Genomic DNA, 8,133 nt, shown 5'->3' with positions numbered 1-8,133 from the left:
TGTGTGTGTGTGTGTGTGTGTGTGTGTGTGTGTGTGTGTGTGTGTGTTGGGGGGGAAGCTGTCAAGGTTGTTTAGAGGTTTGGGGATCTGGGGAGACCAGGAGAGAGTGGGATGTGCATACCATGGCCCCAGTCCTGGAGAAGGGCGAGTTTGAGCATCTTTTCCCTCTGCTCAGAAGGAGATGGGAGGAGGAATATCCCAAGTAACCCAGTTTACAGGTGATGTCCTGGTCTCATCTGGACACAGTCTCAACCTCCTCTTCCAAACCTATGGCCAGAGAGCCTTCATTTCACTTAGCCTCCGAGTCTCTCTGCCTCCTGGTGCCACTCGGAGGGGCCGGACAAGCTGCTGGTGATCGAGGGCAACCAAGGGTGGGCCACCTGTGGGAGAGGTTGGGGTGACACACCTCCTTGGGTGGAACAGGGAGACAGCCTGGAGGTCCTAACAGGTGCCCTCACCCCTGGCCTTGGGAGAAGGGAGTGCTACCCTTAGAGATAGCAGCATCTAAGCCCCTTCCTGTGGTGTCCACCAGTTAACCCCTTTCTAGCCAGGCTGCAGAGCACTGACAGGCTTTTGCTACAAGGTCAAAGTCCTTCTTAATGTTCTGTGGGCATCCTCAGCCAGTGAGTGGGAGGCAGGAGATGAGACAAGTGGGAGAGGTCCCTGAACCGATGATACCAAAGTCACCCAAGGTCCTCCTGCCTCACAGGTGCAGAAACCACTGCTCTCATACACTTCATGAGTGGTGAGGGAAGCAGGAATACATTGCCATAGAGATGGGTCCCTCAGACTCAGGGAGTCTGCTCTTACCTGCACTCTCTCTTCCTCTTTTCCTCTCATCCTCTGCTCCTCACCTGGCCAAGCTTCCCTCTCTTACCCCCTTCCCTGGAGAAAGCGCTCCTCCAGCTTGAGCCCTTAGCTGCCAGATTTCACTCCTTATGCAACTCCATCCCAGCACCTTCTCTGCTAGCATTTGTTCAAAGAGACACACATGTGGGATGGATCTCTGGGGAACTGTGTTTAACGGAATGGTTCCTCATCTTGTCTTTGACTGACCAAACATTCCTCAGAAGCGAGTGCACAGAATGGTGTACCTCTAAGGCCATCAGAGAAGTAATACATTTGGGGTGGCTTGAAGGATGTGGGTCTCCCCATCAGAAACCTCCTCATGCCAAATGTTGGTGAGAAAGCATATTTCAAAGACAATCTCTAAGCCTGAGTGTGGGTGGTATTTGTATTTTTGGAGGGATCCCTAGGGTAGAACCAGGGGGTCGGAGAAGAGGTGGTTGATACGCAGAAAAAGAAGAACCAGAGAAAAGAATATGCCAGTGAAGCAGGAGGGATTTAAGCTAGACTGCAGGAGATACTTCTTGACCAGAAAGATGAACCATAAGGTGGAGTAGTCTCCTTTCAGATGACTCTAAGGATGATGTGAAGAACTGGGGTCTGGTCCAAGGTTAGAGACAGTCCTGCATAGAGTTAGAGGTCGATCTGGATGAACCTGTAAATTTCTTCCAGTCTCCAGTAATCTTCTTTCAAATGGTAAAAGTCAGGTGTGACTCAAGGACCCATAAAAAGTATTCTTTTCATTCCCTCCTGCATGCTGGCCACCTCTCATCCTGCAGAGACTACTACCTTAATCTAGACCAAATCCCCAGGGACTGTGGCTAACCTGGAACATTTATGGGAATTTCTGTGGGCTCTGTGTCCTGATAGTAATCGTCTTGGAGTAAAAAAGTCCTTTCTTCAGTTGAATGGGTCCTTGCTACAAAATTAGCCTATGTTTCTTTGTTTACCAAAGAGGGTGCAAACAAAAGCAAGTGTGTATGATGGTATCACCCAAACCCTGAATGCCTTCCAGCCCAGGACACACTCAGGCCCAAACACACCTCAGAGTCCTTCTTACCTGAGGAACCATCTGGTTCCGTACTTAGATGGGGAAATTGTCCCAGCCCCTTACATGAGGCACCCATTCAGGCTGAGTCTCCTACTGGGTCTCCTCCAGCCTGAGCCCACTCCTCTCAATGTCTGCCAACCTCAAAGACTGAGAGGCTCCCCCACCCTGCATTTGGCTGGAAAGCAGCCTTCCTGCAATGTAGCCCAAGAGATGGAGTTAATCTGGACCCCAAAGCAAAATGAAACTCGCCTGAGGAGAGGAGCAGGTTGGAACCCACCCCTACCTGACTTTGGCTCTGAACCAGCCTCCTAGGAACTGTCTGAGAACTGGGGGGAGTCTCCTTTCAGCAGAGATGAGCGGATGTGCAGAAATTGCTCTGTTAATGTGTGAGGGACTTTTCTTCCTGATTTAGTTCTTCAGAAACAAGTTGAAGCCATTGTTCTTACTCCTGGCATCTTGCAAAGGGGTCCTTCTTCCAAAGCCCTCACTCACTGCCCCACACCATGCACAGAGCAAGTAGGAAACCCAAGGTCTGGGCGTGGCATGGACAGAAGTCTCTCCCTTTCTGTCCACTCTGTACTTTAAAAAATCTCTCCATTGGAGTGGATGGGGCAGCAGGGACAGAAACTCGAGGCTGCAGATCATGAGGCAGACTCCTCCATACCCAATGCTGAAAGATCACACAAATCCACGAGTCTGGGGGTCACGGCTCTCCCCAGAGGGCACGTCAGGACCAGGGCTTGGCCTCAGGGAACTAGCTGCAAACACAAAGAGCCTGCAGAGAAAACTGAGGGACTGAGGAGACGGAGAAGGGGCGTGGCTGCACAACTCCCCTGTCCCGTATTTGGAGCTGAAGAGGTCCTTGTCCCACCCATGTCTACCCTAAGGACCTCTCCAGTTCAGGGATCACAGAGACCTCTCGACCACAGTCCTCCTCCCCCTGCCAGCTGCTGCCTGGCCTGGCATGCTGAGACCCTAGCAGTGCCCACCCAGGCCACCACAGAGGGGCATGAGAATAATTCAGACCTTCCTGGAGGATGATGCTGCTGTCCCAGGTGGCAATTCCTCTCCTAGGCAGAGGAAAGGATGCTGAACTCCTATTTTAGATTTCGCCAGGCAGGAACTAAAGAGGGACTAAGAAGGAGTACCTGTGTGGGCGTGCCCATGTGCACATCCTGGCTGTGCACCACCTCACACATTGTACCAGGTGTAACTCTGTCATGGCGGGTGTCTTTGTGCCCTAGTCTGGGATGGTGTGCTGGTGCTTACCTAGGTGCATTGCACCTGTGGGCTGCAAGAGGAGGGACGCACCAGCCTGGAGAGATTGTGGGTTTGTCCATCTCCTAAACACATATGAGGGCAGCCTAAATGTTGTGACTGTGTAGAAGTAAGCACTACTCACAGACAGGCATTTTGTCTGTGGATACGGGAGGGCTGTGAGATTTATCACTTACAAGATCTGATTTTTCCCAATCCTCACTACGGGCCAAGTATAGTGCTGACCTCACAACAGTCCTGTGAAGTGGGGTCTGCCTTCTCATCCCATTTTGCAGATGCGAGAGTGAGGCTTAGAGAAATTAAGTAATGACTGTGGTAACTTGCGTGTGTGTGTGTGTGCGCACGTGCGTGTGTGTGTGTATTTTAGTTATACTGGGGTTATACTAGCTAGACAGCACCCAATTGCCTATCCTGAAACCAGGATAGGGACCTGAGTGGCTCCTAAAATACTCTGTAGGCCGATAATAAGTCACTTAGTCTCTGCCTTCAACTGGGCTCCAAATGCCCCTTTTCTTACCTTCATCCATCAGAAAGCGGCCAAATCCCTTAATGCTCTCTAATTTCCACTATTGGGGGAAGAGAGATTTAAGGCCAGGAGTTAGGCATCCCAACAAGCAGCATTTTGGGGGGAGTGTATCTTTCATTTTCTGCCTGTCCCCATGCAGGGCCCTTAGCCCAGAAGACCCTGTCGTGTGCTGGAGCTCAGCTTATAGCCCTCTGTCCCCCAGCCGTACCCAAGGCCCTTTGTTTCCTGGATCCAGCAATTCAGCCAGCTCTCCCTGATGTCCTTGAACCCCCCAAGTGGTCCATTCCCCTATGTGCTGGTGCCTCCCAGGACCAGTCTCCATTAGTGACAGCCTGTGGCCGCCTGTGCCAGCCTGTGCCTGTACCCCTGCACCAGGGCAGCTGGTCTGGGTGAGGCTTGGCTGCCTCAGGGCTCGTGAGGCCAGCTCTGGGCCTGGCATAGCTCCACTTTATCCTTGCTCCTGACAAAAAGACCTCCTCCAGCCTGAGCTTTCTAGAATGCATCATAGGGCAGATGATGTCAGGAAGTGCCTGATCTGTGGACTCATGAACACGGTTTAGGCAACACCCAGGGCCTGGGAGCTCCATAGAAGCAGTGTCTTCATGGCGGGCTCCCTGTGCTCAGCTCAATGCCTGGCACACATGGTTAATAAACACTGGAGTGGAAATGGGTGCGGGACAAGACAGGATGCCAATTGCCTCACCATTAGAGAGGCAGTCAGCTCCACCCTTTAGCCCACACTGTGCGTGTGTGTGTGTGTGTGTGTGTGTGTGTGTGCGTGCGCACGCGCGCATCCACCTAAGGTCTTGGCACACAATGGAATCAATATACATCTGATCAGACCTACTAGTCTCCGGTGCTCCCCAGGGCAACCCCAGGTCTCCTGGATCCCGGCCCCTCCCCCACACATCTCCTCTAAAGCTATACTTCTCGGTCTCCAGAGAATACCCAGGGCCCTTGGGCTGGGGAGATGGCTGGTAAAAGTCTGGGTTAAATCGAAGTTTAGGATGAGCAGCGAGACTGGATTATCCATGATAATTACCAATGGTAATAGAGATAACAGATCATCCTGCCACTAGAGCTGAAAGTGAAGGATCCAGGGTGCAGGCCTCCCGGTGGGTTAGAGGGAAACAAGACTGAGTTCTCACAACCCTCCTCCACATACACACAAAAGCACGTGTGTGCATGCCTGCGTGCATGCACACACCCACACATAGACATACACACAAAGACCAGACATCCTCATACACAGACACATATACGTGCATACACAGGGACATATGAACATGACAGATACACACATGCACACTGGGACACAGACACGCAGACACCCAACTCATCAGCACTGCTAGTGGCAGCTGAGACTCCAGAGGTAAGTGTCTACCCGGAGTCTCCAGCCCCAGGTCACAGGTCTGCTGGTCATCCGTCTCTGCCTTGCTCTGGCACATTCAGGATAAGTGCCTGGAGCCCAGGCTCCCCCCCAGGCCAGCACCCTACCCCCAACTGAGTTTGCAGGATTGGCAGGCCGACAGAGGACAGGGAGCAAACGATGATTGAGCACCTTCTCTGTGCCAGACACCGGGACGCAGCATACCAGTGCCAAGGGGATGATTTTCCAACTTTTTGTAGCCAGATACCCTTTGTTTAAGGGAAACTTTATAGGAAAGTCCAGCAGATAAAGGAGATCTAAGTAGAGCTGAAGTGGGGAAGAGGTCTGGAGCCCCGCTCTCTCTCCCTAGTCCCCCATCGTGGCCCTACAACAATTTCAAGCAGCCTCAAAGCTTCACAGCAGTATGAAAACCACTGCAGGGCACTGTACTGAACTCCACCCCCCCACCACCACCACCACCACAAACAGCTCTGTAAAGTGCCTGTTATAAACTCCACTTTGCGAAAACTGAGGCTCCAAAAGGGGGAATAACTTGTCCAAGCTCACAAAGCTCTTAGAGAAGAAACCAATATTGCCAACCCTGTTCAAATCCTGGAAGGATCCACACCGCTCCCATGCCTCCCTATTCTGAGGATAACTCCCTGCATTTGTATAGCTTCCAGGGGCATACTTCTGTAATTTCCCCCGACCAGACCCTCTGCTGATCCTAGGGATGTGTGTGTGTGTGTGTGTGTGTGTGTGTGTGTGTGTGTGTGTGTGTGTGTGTGAGTTTGCCTTGGGGTTGTCCCCAGGGAACACTGAAGACCTGTCAGCCCGATCAGGTATAGACAGACTGTCCATGACTTACAATGGTTTGACATGATTTTTCATCTTTACAATGGTGCAAAAGTTATACACATTCAGTAGAAATTATACTCTAAGAATCCATACAACCATTTTGCTTTTCACTTTCAGTACAGTATCCAACAAATTACATGGAACATTCAACACTTTATTGTAAAGTAGGCTTTGTTAGATGACTTTGCCCAACTGTAGGCTAATGTAAGTGTTCCGAGCACATTCAAGGTAGGCTAGGCTAAGCTGTGACATTTAGTAGGTTAGGTGTATTAAATGAATTTTCAACTTAGGATATTTCCAACTTACAGTGGGTTTTTTGGGACATAGCCCCATCGTAAGTCGAGGAGCATCTGTGCTGAGCTCTACTGTGTGAGTGTGTCCAATTGTCTGTTCACTGGAGTCATATAATCACAGATGTCCTCAATCAGTTCAATGTGACACATGAGTAACACCTATAATGTGCCGGGCACTTTCCTAGGCCCAGGTGGACACCAAGATGAACACAACACGATCTCTCCCGTGGGGCAGCTCACAACTTTCTAATGGAAACAGGCACAGCTCCACAGGCAGGGCACCAAGGCTGTGATCAGAAACAGAGTGAATTCTAAGTGTGTGCAGATGGGGGCATCTTAGGCGATTCCTCTGAGATGAGTCTTGGACAGGGCCTTGAAGGATGAATATCCCTTGCCCATTACGGGGGAACAGAGACAGGTATGCTAGGGGCATGCTGGAGGGACTGGAAGTGCCAAATGTCTGGGCTCAAGTCTGGACCTGAGAGCGGCAGGGACAGGGAGGGGCAAGTATGTGGGGAAAGGTGGCACTTGGGTGCCCTTCCTGATGATAGGAGTTGGATATGAGGCCGGGTTCAGGATGGGAGGAAGTGCCATCTGCTCCCACTGCCCCCACCCAAACTCTCAGCTCTTGGCCCACACCCTCCCTGACAGGCCCTGGGACCATCTCCCACCCCCACTCCCATCCCCGGTCCTTGAGGTGCCAGCTGTGGATGTTAAGGCAGCAGGAAAAGGCTGTGGGGTACTCAGCGTGGAGGGTAAAAAGATTTGGGAACTCTCTGTGGAACTAGAGTTTAGGGAGACACGGGAATCCTGAGCTTGTCTTGGTTTTCTGATGACACACAGGCCAGAAGGGAGTCTTCAGTCCTCTGCAGCCGTCCTTCTCCACCCCTTCCCAATCCAGGGAGCAGCATTCCCAGGCCCTCAGCCACGCTGCCCTCTGGGAGCAGAGGGAGAGCTAGAGCACTGAGATCCACACTGGATGGATCTTGCAGGCAGTTAGTGGAAGAGCCCCCAGCCAGGCTCTCTCCTCAGTCCTGACCGTCTCCCCTCTCCTGGCCCCCTCCACCTGCTCTTAGGTTTCTGCAGAGTGAGTAGACAGGGCAGAGAAGCAGAACCTGTGGCTGGACTACCTGGCCCCTGTGGCAGCTCTAAGCCCAGTGACCCCAGCTCACTCCAATAACGATAATCAAAAAGCAGGCCCCTAAGACACCATACTCCCCTCCAACCGCCAAAAGTCCTTCCAGGGATGGGGAGTGAACCTGAAGGATGACCCTGCCCTGCCCCTGCCTTCACCTCCCGAGGTGAGGCCCCCCAACTCTGACTGAGGGGACTGGCCTCTGACTTGCTCTCAGCAGCTACAGGGAACAGTTTCTCCAGATCTGAAGGATTTAACCAAGCCTGTGCTCATCTCTGTGCAAGAAGGAGGCTCCTCTGGGAGCTGTGTTAACTTTTTCGGCCCAGAAGGCCTGACAGGCCGTTCACCCATCCAGATGGGAGCATTGCTAATGGGACCAAGGTCATGACTCTGTCATGCAAAGTATCTAAGTGCCTGACCGAGGACACTGCTCACTATGTGGATAAATCAGTGAGACCCCCTTCTCACTGCCAGAAAAGCAAGGCTGGTCCTGAGAGACTTGATGCAGCCCCCAGAGGAGATTATTAGCCCCCAGCCAGACTGAGACAGGGCGGGGAGGGGCCCCGGTCCCAACTGCTGGACGATATTACTGGTTCCCCAACCCAGGCACGGACCCTGTCCTCTGCTGGACCCTACATCAAGATCTATCACCAGACGGGCAGGTGGGTTCTTGCCTCCCAATTAGTCGTTGCTTTCACTTCCTAAGCAGCACCCCGCTGACTGGAGGCGGGGGGTGTGGGGCTACAGGGCTGCGCCAGACTCCCAGGGGGCCGGCAG

This window comes from Carlito syrichta, unplaced genomic scaffold (genome assembly GCF_000164805.1).
Source record: "Carlito syrichta isolate Samal-C Ts95f unplaced genomic scaffold, Tarsius_syrichta-2.0.1 Scaffold316857, whole genome shotgun sequence".
In the NCBI taxonomy this organism is placed as follows: Eukaryota; Metazoa; Chordata; class Mammalia; order Primates; family Tarsiidae; genus Carlito; species Carlito syrichta.
The sequence above is the reverse complement of the archived record's forward strand: the minus strand, read 5'-3'. Positions refer to the sequence as shown.